We start from the raw sequence: 12933 nt of genomic DNA, 5'->3' as shown, positions 1-12933 counted from the left end.
TTATTTGTGTATGTATATATTATATATATATTTTTTTTTTAAATCTCGGGATTCATCGCGATTTTTGCTTACTTGTATTCTATATTTCGGCCATGATCACGAATTATTCGCAAAAAAAAACAACAGTTGCGAATAATTCGTAATCATGGCCGGAAAATTACGGCCGAAATATAGAAAGTAAACAAAAATCACAATGAATCCCGAGATCTCAAAAGTAATTATACTCGCAAAAATCTAAAAATCCATATATATACAGTATATGTATTTCTGTTTTCTATCATTTCATAATTAAAATATTCAATATTGCATTAAATATTTAACTTATAAAAAAAGCAATAACATCAGAGCAGTGTGAACAAAGGTTCGGCAACAATTCTTTAAGCCAGCCTGATAAAAGAGCATTAGTTTTTTAGACTTATGTTTCACCCTCAATAATAATAATAATAATATGCAGGGTCTGTGGAGGGAAGGATTAAAGTAACATTTATACTCTCTAATTATTTAATTTCACGATAAAATGTTGCTACTGTTTAGATTTTGCTCAGTCAATTCGTATGGTAGATATGAAACTTCTTCAGCATATTTTTTAGAAACTGAGCTTGAACGGTTGTTTCTAGATTAACTTCAACATTATTGCTCTATTATACTTCATTAACACAAATTAAATCTTTCTCAATATAATACCTTTTCTAGACGTCGCCCGTATCAAATGAGTTGAACCCATACGAAAATATCTTACATAACTTTTTTGTGAAATTTTCAAAAATGTGATTTTTATGAAAATAAATTGTACGAAATATTGATCAAATAGATATACAATAAAAATGCAGAGGTCAGTATCAGACACAGCTTGAGCTGCTGCAGTAGCAATTTATTAAGGATTTATTTTGCTTAGAGTACGCTCAGGATAAGGTTTCCGGTTTGTAGCTGTAGCATGTACATTGTGGCTCAAAACAATTTCGTTCAGAATATTCATTTTTTAATTTAAAAAAAATATATATTTATTTAACATACATTTATGATATTACAAAGAGTCGTTTATAAATTGGTAGACATTTTAATTTATTTCCTTTGATTGGCAAAAGTTAGTGCTAGTTTTTTTTTTAGTAATGATTATTTTGTTATTTGGGGATTTTAAATTATAGATTCCGATTCAAGAACGCTGCGAAAGTTAAAGTGAAACGCGTTTCTCATAAATAAAGCCGGGCATCTTGAAAAATTGGACACATTAATAAAGCTAGTATTGACTATTAAAACTCAATTTATATTGATTATTTTTTTTCAGTGAGATTTTTTATTTAATTATTAAGACAAATTATGTATTTCAAAGGCGCATTCAGGCAGTTGACGGAATGTAAAAGGGGGCGGGCAAGTTCGTGACAAGATCTAAAGCGTCTTAAAATAACATTTGCCCTATCAACATTTAGTTTTTTTTATTTAACAGTTGGTAAACTTGAATCATTCAGTATAATTATTATGTATTCATCTAATAATTAATAATTAAATATTTTGCTTTATAATCAATAACTCATGCCTTATCATTTATCTAGTTTTTCATCTTAATCATTCCACCTGCACCGGTGGAATAATTAAAATGATAATAAAAACACACATTCATGAATAAATCTGCATAGAGCGAAGCTTTTAATGAATGAACGATCGCTTAAATCGACATTATCATTTACATAATATTGTCGATTAAGTAAGTAGTGATCTTCACGCAGATTCCTGATCTTTCTGTCAAGCTCGTGCTTTCTGACAGCTGAAGAGATCAGTCCACGTGCGGCCGTAGAGAGAGGTGCGCGTGTCTACCGACGAATGTCTTAAACGTTCTGTAAAATACACATCCGCGTCTGTAGAACTTTTTTTAAACCCATATAAACATATTGTGAGAGTGTATAAATTGTTTTATAAGAGTTTGAGTGATAAAGTTTCTAAAAAAATCAAGAATTGAGTATTGGCATCTATTGGATTACAATTTAATCGATAGGGTGAGTTAAGTTTAACTGAAGATTAAATTGCTTAGTAAGTTTTAAAAGTGGTTTGATTGTTCATATGTTGGTTCCAAAAAAGAACGTCCAATTATGTACATATATGTGTACATTGCGTTTCCCACGTGCGAATCTCGATGCACCACTGTAATTGCATCTTATTAAGATAAGATATATCACAGCTAATTATTACTGTATTGAGGACACGATAAAGGTATGTATAAGGTTAATTATTGTATAAGGTTATATATAATATAAAGCATATTTATATCACATTGATCAATAAACTAGCCTAATTAACTATGTATATATATTGCTTCTAAATAAAAACGTTCATATTCCATTATAATCCACATACATAGTGACTAAACACGACACCTGACTTTCATTTTCAATTCAATTCTATGGTCTCACTTTTTCGTCTAATCCATATGTGCATTTACTCAGAGCTAGCGAAGTTTACAGTTACTTATCTTGCCATCTTTAAATAAATGTGACGTCTGGAATCAATATCAAAAATATCCATTTGTGTCTTACTTTATATTGCTTTAAATATAGACGATTTTAGAAAAGAGTATATAAGACACAAACAAATAATATTTCTCACGTGATTTGCAATGACTATATGGCTTGGTTATTTATATGGTCCACTGGTTTTTCTATAGATTGTTTTATATTTAAGTTTTAGGTTTTACCATAAGTTTCATCATACCTCAAATGTAACATATCTGATATTTATTTTAGATATTTAATTTAAATTATTTTATTCAAAACACTGTTTTCATCAATATCAAAAAATAATTTTGGTACAGATAAATATTTTTATTTAATTTCTATAAAATAATAATAATAATAGTAAAACGCATTAACAGATAGAATAAAATAGATTTGTCACTTTCTTTTTCATCTTTTTAATTTACTGTTACCTATTTTGGAACTGGCGAATCATTCTGTGAGAGTGATTTTTCAAATGCTTAATAGTTTTGCTTAAATGTTTTCTAAACTTAGTAAGTATAGCTGAGTACATATTTTTTTAGAAACTGTCATCGTTTTTTAGCCCTTCCTCTATGTTCCGGAAATTACACTTGTAGTACCCGGTAGCTTAACTAGTTAATAGGTTTGACTCTTCGACGTCATATAAACGTTAGTTCTGTTAATTTAACCGCTCGCGCGGATAAATAAATAAATCTTTTTAACCGTAGATCGTGCAATAACGGCAAAATACGAAATGTTTGACAGGACTTTGTCATCGCGAAACTGGTTATTGTTAACTCAGAGATCGACTTCCGTTTGGTGTGTCTGAAAATGTAACCAATTTATATCATTTAACGTATATATTTCTTGTGAATTATTTTATACAAAACTAATCGATTCATATGAATAGACTCATTTAGTTGTTCGCAGTATGGAAGAGTGTGAATTCAGCGAATGATTATTAATCTTTTTTGTAGTCCTAGAAGTATTTCTTCGTAGCACATATATGGATTTTAATCAAGATGAAGATGTATAAATGAGACATTCGTGTGGAAATGCGTTGAACAATGTCCTCCCGATCTTACCGTTACATCAGCAACGCACCTGATTCACGTACAAGAATACAAGAAAACGTCACTTTTTTATAAGTGCAATTAAGAAACGATGTGCGTGACATGGTGCTATACATTATATCAATAGATCATTTTTTTAATGGAAGGAATGTAATGAATAGTTCATATACATGAGGATAATAACGCACGATCTATACAGCATTAATTAAGACCATAGATTTGATCCTAGATAAAACAATAATAAATGGCAGTTTTATAATTGTATATATATATATATATTGTTTTTATCATTCGAACGTACGTAAGTTATCTTTAACCTGGTTCAATTCTTTAGAGATTTATGACGACGCGTTTAATGTGTTTTTTTTTTATATGTAACTGTCATTTCTATATAAAAATAATAATCATATAGAATAGTACCATTTCAAAAGTGACCATATCGGATGACAAATGTGGACGATCGACCATTTTATCGCATAAGTCGAGTCTGCCGCCATTCATGCGCTTTTTGTAAAGACAAATTAAAATGCCGGATACCAATTGATCCAACATTACAACAAGGAAACAGATCCAGTTAACGGACGCTTTACAATGTATTGAGGGGCATTCTTTCAGAAGTTCGGTGAAGTACGTCTGTTCGATACATGGTTTAAAATATATACAGATACAAATAAATGACATGATCTAAAACCAATCTATATGATCTTAACATAAATTTAGAATGAGTATTATTATTAAAATCGTAAAAATAAATTCATTTTTATATTATATTATTATTTCAATATTTGATGAGAAAACTGTAGCGAATTGGAGTTTTGTGTTCAATAATAAGTAAAGGGACTTGGGCAATTTCTTAAATTTAAAAGACCATATCTAGATGATAATCAAGGAAGAGCGTGTATATATACTTTTTTGTTTAGGAATATGCGCAAAAAGTACAGTATTTGAGATTTTTTATACTATATATGCATTAACTAGCTAAATTTTAATTTAACACCACGATATTCATCCGTAAGATTAGTAAATCTAGTTTGTAATGATCGATAAAATTAAAATAATAATTAATTCCTACCACTAAAACACTAGCGTTAATGTGGTTCTGAATACAGATATTTTAGTTATTAGTCATTCACTGATTACTGAGACTTATCTATGTATCTACCTATAAGATAATATTTTTGAAAAAAAGTTTCTTTGATCTAGAAATATGCTGTAAAAAGTGTGCTACATTTGCGATACCCAAATAGAAGTACACTCATATAATATATTACTATAATTTATTTTTACGTTAATTCATAGTTACATTTTGTTATTATTTTTGCCAAATTTAAGTGAAACCCTAAAGTTTGTCATGCTAGCCATCACTAAACGTTTATTGTCGGTTACTTAATACTTTAGTATGTCGTTTTCGAAAAGCTAAAATTCATTGATGTTTTTTATAATAATACTTAAGTTTAGTGCCTATTTAATTTCCATATATAAACATTATAAATAAACATCACGTTCTGTACATGTACATAGAAAACGAACAATTTAAAATTCATCTCACTATCAAATAAGCTTAATATTTGAACATCTCGGGCACGTGTCGCGATCACGACGAAACTCTTCTCCAGCATCAAAACGCGACTGGCGCGTAGAAAGCTCGGCAAGATCAATAAAAACGATATCGAGTGCACTTTTTGCACCGCGCCCAGTGCAATAATGATGCATTTTTCTCGTATGGGTAATATATAATGAAGGATGGAGCCGGCGCGGGGCGTGCATATAAAAGTGCTCGGAGCCATATCTCACGTCGGATGTCCGACAACAATGAGCCAGAGCAAAAAGGCTGAATCCAACCCTGGGATATCACGACCCTCTTTATAGAGATGCTTTCGATACTCACTCCAAACACTCGAGAGAGAGAAGAGAGGATCTCCGTACGCGAACAATGACTACGGTTTAACACGTTGCCACATCGACGGTTGGATTAGTTGTTAATCACACGGAATTCCTTGTCTGAACTTTGTTGAAGAACTTCATTCGATGTGCACGTGTGTTTCTGACAAGTATCTTTTATCATCACTTGAAGGTGGTGAATCAATTGTGAAAGCACGTGAGAGTTTTAGAAAGATTAGTTGTAGTGGTTCTTCTATGCTTTCTACAGACATTTAATTGTTGAAAGGCATAATTCAAAAGTTTAAGCAACATTGATTTTTTACTTTTCCGTATTTATCACGGTAATAACCATTTTCTTAGTAACTTATTTATTATGGCAAACCAACGAGATTTAACAGTGTTCTTAGGCATAGGAGCCATGTTAAATAATTAAATTATTAGCGAGCTACTCAAATAATTTTAATCATATTAAATCAGAATTTCCTCCCCGGAATTCAATTAATGCTGAGCACTGCTAGTTTTTTCTATCTATACTAAAAATGTGATCATAGTAAAGTGTAATATATCAAGGTTGTTTTTTTTTAAGATTCGTTGTAATTATTACCTTATATTGATGTATGAAGCTAGGCTCAAAAATACATATATTTTACTCAAACTGGTATTTTATTAAAACATCGTCATGATTCATTTGGGTGAACAGCATAAAAATGATTTGTATTGAATCTTCGTGGTGAGTGTTTTTTCTCAATAATTGTTGCAAAATTATGACTTATCAAGAAGTTCTTAGCAAAATTTGTTTTTGTTAAAAATGTAATTTATACAAATCATTTTAGATGGTAAATAACCGCACCAATTTTGAATACAAGTGTTGATTTTAATTTAATAAATTCACAGTTGCATTCTTAGCAGGTAGTGCGAAAAGGGACAGATATGTTCGATTAACAATCCGAAAATATTGCTTGATAATATAAGCTTTATGACCGACTTTTAAAGCATCAAAGAATTAAGAATAAGTACATTATTATGTATATGAAAAGGATATATTCATCGTCATAAGTCAAGGGTCAATGTTTATATAACTCCTATAAATCATACATTAAGATACGAGTGAATACATCACCATTGAATAAATATGCATTAAATATTTTAGTCATAATTATGATAATATATATAACATAAGAATTTGAAAAAATGAATAATGTAATAATTATATTCTTTTATTTTTTCTTTTAATTATTTTCACTATTTTTCGCGTTTGTTTATATTTTAATAGTTAATATACTTTACATACTTGAATATTGTCCCAAATTGTTGCGAGTAAAATCGGTAAGTGGACTTTTCATATTAAAAAATATATACTGTATTAATATAAATACATACTGTGTATTACAAATACTTTTCGTATTTCTAAATTTCTCGAAAATTTTGGTTTAATTTCTCATTTCTCGAGAATTTGAAAAACACTAGTCATGATTCATTCACGATATTTAACTTTCATATCCTTAAAATGTGTGACGTTGCATTTGACAGAACATACAAATGAATTTTGATCTTAAATTGACGGTAAAGTAAAATTATTACTGACTTGTGATTAATTGCTTACTAAACTTAATAAAAATATGCATTCAAAAAATACAGTAAAAGTTGACCTAATTTAAAACCACTCAATCTATAAGTGTAAACTAGATATTTAATTTTTGCTCCTTTATTTACTTTTAATATATTATAGTTTTGCTTTTTATTATATTGTGCTTGTGTCAAAAATTTGTTTCATTCTCAGATATATACTGAATATTATACATAGTTTAACATCAAACGCAGACGTGTCCAAAATTAAAACTATTTTAGAGTACATATGTACAAAGAAGCTTTTCATGATACAATAATAATTTTATTGTAGATCGATAGATAACTTAAAGATCTACAATAAAATAGATTACTCTACTCACTTCATTATGTACAGCATTGAGTTGTTAAAAGACTAGGAGCATTTTGCGTTTTCTCAGACTTTGTCTTGCTATGGACTTTATTTTAATGTGTAGCTGTTATTATATCGTATAAGAATATGATTTTAAAAAATAGTACGTTTTCTGGAGGTGTAGTAATTTGTTCATTGTTCATACTACTTTATTTTTACGTTTATACGTAGTATCTTGGTAAATTATCTTCCCCGACTGACAATATAACGTGAGAGAGTTTTCGATAAAAAAAATCTGGTTAAATCGTTGAAAAAGTGGCAATTTATTTTAATGGTAATGCGTGCGTATATTGTTTACGGTACGACTAGAGCTTATGATACAGTGCACATACCCTGCAACAAAAACCACAATTTGCGTTCTCAGTGTGCGTCCAGCAACACGTATTGCACTTGCATAATGTTTACCCTGGTATTAAATTACTGAAATTGCACAAGGGCCGCGAATCGTGATGATGTGATGTGAACCATCATCTATCGTCCGTCCGTTCTGACGGTCGACTATTCATTTTGTTTAACGGGATACCGTGCTTTATTGTATGAACATGTGTAGAAAACTATCACAGCATGTATTCACCAATAACAATATCCATAAAAACATTAAATTTACTCGGATATTCTACAAGGTGGTCAATTAGTATTTTTGTATTATTTATGAAATTAATATTTCCGTTTTATAATTTCTTACTCTTATTGTGGCATTTATCATAACAGCTTATGACATTAAACAAACATGACATTTTACTTATTGTGCAATTAACGAATAAACTTAATCTTATTTTGCTTAATAATTATTTTTCCCATTTTAAAAGATTTCACTTTTTTAAAGAAATTCAAAAAATATTTTTAGGTAAAATTTTGTTCAATTTTTTAGTTATTTTTAACAGTAATCATAATATTATATTTTTTATATTTACCTACTGTCTATGTTTTTATTTTTTGTTAATACTAGAAAGATCGTTATTATATGTAACACATTGATTCAAAGAACGCTTTAAATAATTTTAGTGAAATATTTTAAAAAAATATTACTATCTTTGTAGTTGTTTGTCTATATATTTACATATAAAGAATATTTCATTCGAAGCAAATTTTTTAACTAGAATTTTAATAATCAAAATATACTCTATTTACAGAAATAATATAATTATTATTAAATCCCTTGTATATTAAAATATTTTAAAAAAGTTTCAATTTTAGTTCTGAAAAGCTTTTTATAATATCGCTCCTATTATTGAATTTGGTATTTCGAAGAAATAAGTCAAATTGCCTTAAAATGTAATAATCTGTATGGGTAAGAAAATGGGATTATAGGAGATGAGTAATTAGTGTAAGTATTAGGTTTGGCATTAGCATTGAGAAATACACGGAGTTTACCAATATTGGATTCTTAATAATTAATTCCATACAATAGACTAGACTTTAGAAACGAGCAGTGAATAATAATAATTCTAATAATAATAAAAAACAAGCATTTGGCCTATTAGTGCGTACTCATTTGTCCATTTTAACCATTCCTATGTTATATAGATGGGTCACGACAAAACCTTCACGGACAAATCGCTATCGACATAAAGAACATGACAGATGATTCAAGATCAAAATTTTCACACGACAAAACGTTCACGGACACATTATTTACCAAAATTACACAGTAAGTAAAAGTTTTATAACAAGAATTTTTAATTTCTTCATATTAATAATGAACCCTAATTTTTTTCTATTGTGTTTTAGTGTGCCCAATTTTTTTTTTTTTTTTTGGTACTTTATATTTAATCACTACATTTCTTTTTTTACAATGACTTAATTATAAATGTTTTTTTTTAATTTTATTAAGCACACAAAAGTAGAAAAAGAAAAATCAAATCGCACACACTAAAGATCCACAGTAGAAAAAATGCAATTTTTTCCTTACTACTATAAAGAGTTCGAAAGTTCTAATATGTGTACTTTGTAAATTTTTTATTAGACTAGTTTATCCAATATATATATATATATATATATATATATATATATATATATATATATATATATATATATATATATATATATATATATATATATATATATATATTCATCTGTGAAAGGACAGTGTGTAATTTCTTGTCATCACACGTTTTGTGGATGAACATTAAGTCACGTGAACGTTCTGTCCTATAAAGTTTTGTCCGTGAATGTTTTTGTCGTGTGAGCATTTTGTTTGTGAACGTTTTGTCGCGTAAACTTGTACTGAACGCTAGCTGCTGCGTTTGTCTCAATAGTTGTTTGTGCATCATCTCTTTCAATGCTATCTCAATCTTGTTTTGTCAACAGCATATAGAATAGAGGTTTTTAAAAGGGCTCATTTTAAAGGTTAATATTTCCAGTACAAAATTGCTTGAATCAATGTCTTACAGATTTCTAACTAACAGTATTGGCCTGCACCGCATTGTGTTTCAGTCTGCACTCGTGAAAAAAACGTATGTCTGTTAGCGATATCATAATACATACATATAAGACTGAGTCGTGAAATAAATGTAATAATATGGTTACTTACTATGAACATCTTGTCATCACGGTTCGTTTTTCGGACATTTAATATGAAATAACATACAATACATATTTTACATTCATATAAATTTACAGTTAGTGTATTTAACAGCATAAAGTTATTTTAAATATAAAACAATATTATTTTTGCATCAATATTTGACCAGATTTTACCTTCAGTTTTTATGAAATTAACAGCATTTTCAAGAGGTTTATCGTAAAAATGATACATATTTGAACAAATAATAATACTTTATTAATAATTTTAGCAGTAAACATATAATATAATACGATTAATAATATATTGTAATTTTATAAAAATTATCTTATGTCTCATTAAAAATTCTTGATAAACTATAACAAAATTTGGAATAATGAGAATATTAATATTTTTATAAATTAAATTATATAAAATTAATGTATTGTATTGAGTAATAAATATAAAGAAAATAGCCAATAGCTAATTTTATACTATTTAGTTTTCGAAAATATATATTTCTGTAGTACTGCCATATAAAGTTTTATTCAATATTAATTAATGCAGCTTTTCTAATGCTTTTTATACAACTTAGTGTGAAAACTTGTATTAAAACAATACAATGCAGTGCTTAGTCTCACGTATATGCAATTATAAAAAAGTATAGCATTTAAAATTATTTTAATAATACTGCTTCTTTACAAAATGATAATTTTTCTCTCAATATTTAATACTCGCAGTTTTGTTTGTTTCTATAACGCATCTGAATTTTAATGTGAAATAATTGGCGCATGGAATGTAATGTTGGCTACCTCTGATTTATTGGCTCACTCTTGTGCATATGTTATTATAGAAATATAAGAAGGAGGCATCGTTAAGGTTTCAAAACAAACTGCTTATGATAATTCTTTGTGCTTTGCCCATTATATTGCCAGTTAATATAATTATATTGTCATTATATTACCCCTATCCGTCGTTATCACATCTCATGGTTTTTCTAACATTTGAGATTATAATTTCGTGAGAAATTTTCAAGTGAGACGGGTTATATGCTCAATATCCTCCTGTATACAAGAGGATACAAGATGGTTTCGTAAACAGACAGAATTTACCGATAATTTTTAAAATACAATCAAATAATTTAAAAACATCTTATACCTGAAAAGTTACTAAATTATAAATATATTTTTAAGCTTTTATTGAAGCTATTAAATATCACCCAACATAGCATACAAACTTTTATTGTTTATCTCTAGTCATAAACAGATAATAATGGTAGTAAACTCTGAATCATAAATATTCCTAAAGTAATTTTCATTAAACGATTTAGTTTCTATAACACACCCTGTATGTATAATACAATACATACAATATATAACGTTGTTAAGAAGCTCGCTACCATTTTCACAGATGTGAGGTTAAACTCCAAGGTGTAAAATGCAATATCGGCGTCGTAAAACCATCTTAACAAATTTACATGCAGGTCGTAACAATGGTATATTACAACTAATAAATTCACACCGAGTCGATTTTGCGGTTAGAGCGCGATTGATAAAACTTAAATATGTACACATAATGTAATACAAAATGCAAGTATGTGTCAAAACATATTAACGAATACGTACTTCAATTAACGTGAAAACATACATGTTTTTTATCCGCCCGCAGGAATAGAGCGCAATTGTGCTCGTTGACAGTTTAATGAGGTGTTTTGATTAAATGGATACTCGATCGCCGAAGTTCTCGTGGAGGATGCTTCTTCGGATAATACGGACACCAATCAGAATTGGTTTGTAGGAATTGCGTAGTCATCTAGACTCGTACGCTTCAAGCTTTGACAGCCAACAAAAGGAGCTTCGGTGAATTTTTATAATACGTGATAAAATGTTAATAACACGAGTACACACATTAGAATCGGGTTACCGCGCAATAAGCTTTAACGGAACAGTATTAATTCTTGAACTTTTTTGTATGTCTCTATGGTCATGTGTTATGTAAATCTAATATATTTTATTCGTATACTAATTTAGTTTTATAAAAAATGTCTAGTCTAAAAGACTAATAGATTAATACTGCAAAATTGTTATTAAAAAGCTTCTAAACTTTAAAATAATTTCAATATCATATACCAACAGTGGTACAAATCAGTGACTAATATCTGAAAGATCTGGGTTCAAACTCTATGGGAGATTGGTATTAGTGATTATTATATATTGTAAATATAATTCCGATCGATCATCACAGATTAAGTTTTGATTTTCCTAATCTCATGAATAAATATCGTGATGAATATATAAAATCTATAACTGGTTCATCGGCGAGTGGTTAATTCCCTCGCCGACCGACTCCAAGAGTCAGCTGATATCCAGTCCTCGATCTGCAACCGCATACTTGACGTCAGCAGCTGATATTACATTTGCTAAATGTCATATATTAGCACTTTTTAACCAGATCAAGGAAATAACAAAACTGTTCCAAAATATAGATAACAAAAGCCAATGAGACCAAATTTGATTAAATAACTACAAGATGAGTAAACTGCTTATAAATACATATAGTGTATAATATTTTATTTCCCAGTTCCTTGGCATGAGCCATTAAGCTGTGTAACTATTTAATTTATTTAATTATTCTCCTTTTTATTTTTTGAGGGCAAAAAAAAATAAAAAAAACCCGCGTTTCAATCATTAACTAGCAATTTGCGGAATTTTATCTCTTCTATTGTCAGAAAAAGTTATCCTTTCGATATCCTGGGGTTATATCTGGTAAATGCAGTGCTGTAGCATTGCTTTTGCCCAAAACATCACGATCAGTATTAAAGTATACATAAGCTAGCGCGTTATCATGGTAAAAAAGTTTTAGTTTTTTTTTAGATTGTCCCGTGCAAATGCTGTCTTTAATGGCAAAACGACCTAGTGATAAAAATTCGTGGTGGAATATATCGTTATAATCAAAAATAGTAAGAAGAACCTAGACTTTCGATCGAACTTGATGTGCTTTTTGCTCTTATCTCTTCAAGGTGTTTCCATTGAG

The 12933-nt window shown here is 28.9% G+C and overlaps 1 protein-coding gene across 3 annotated transcripts in view; it reads left to right on the top strand.

The window, feature by feature from the left end:
• The first annotated feature begins 1773 nt into the window (after window positions 1-1773).
• Window positions 1774-12933, top strand: part of dachs (unconventional myosin-IXb-like dachs) — a 102455-nt gene continuing 91295 nt past the window's right edge. For 2 of the 3 annotated variants that reach the window (XM_088203230.1, XM_088203233.1), the window contains exon 1: window positions 1774-1991. The gene's annotated coding sequence lies outside the window, so the exon portion shown is untranslated. Of the gene's footprint in view, window positions 1992-2169; window positions 2206-12933 lie in introns of those variants that run through there. The other variant, XM_088203234.1, reaches the window with a different exon arrangement.

This window comes from Plectrocnemia conspersa, unplaced genomic scaffold, assembly GCF_051122295.1.
Source record: "Plectrocnemia conspersa isolate PC_06_02 unplaced genomic scaffold, ASM5112229v1 ptg000014l, whole genome shotgun sequence".
NCBI classification, from domain to species: Eukaryota; Metazoa; Arthropoda; class Insecta; order Trichoptera; family Polycentropodidae; genus Plectrocnemia; species Plectrocnemia conspersa.
The sequence above is the reverse complement of the archived record's forward strand: the minus strand, read 5'-3'. Positions and strand labels throughout refer to the sequence as shown.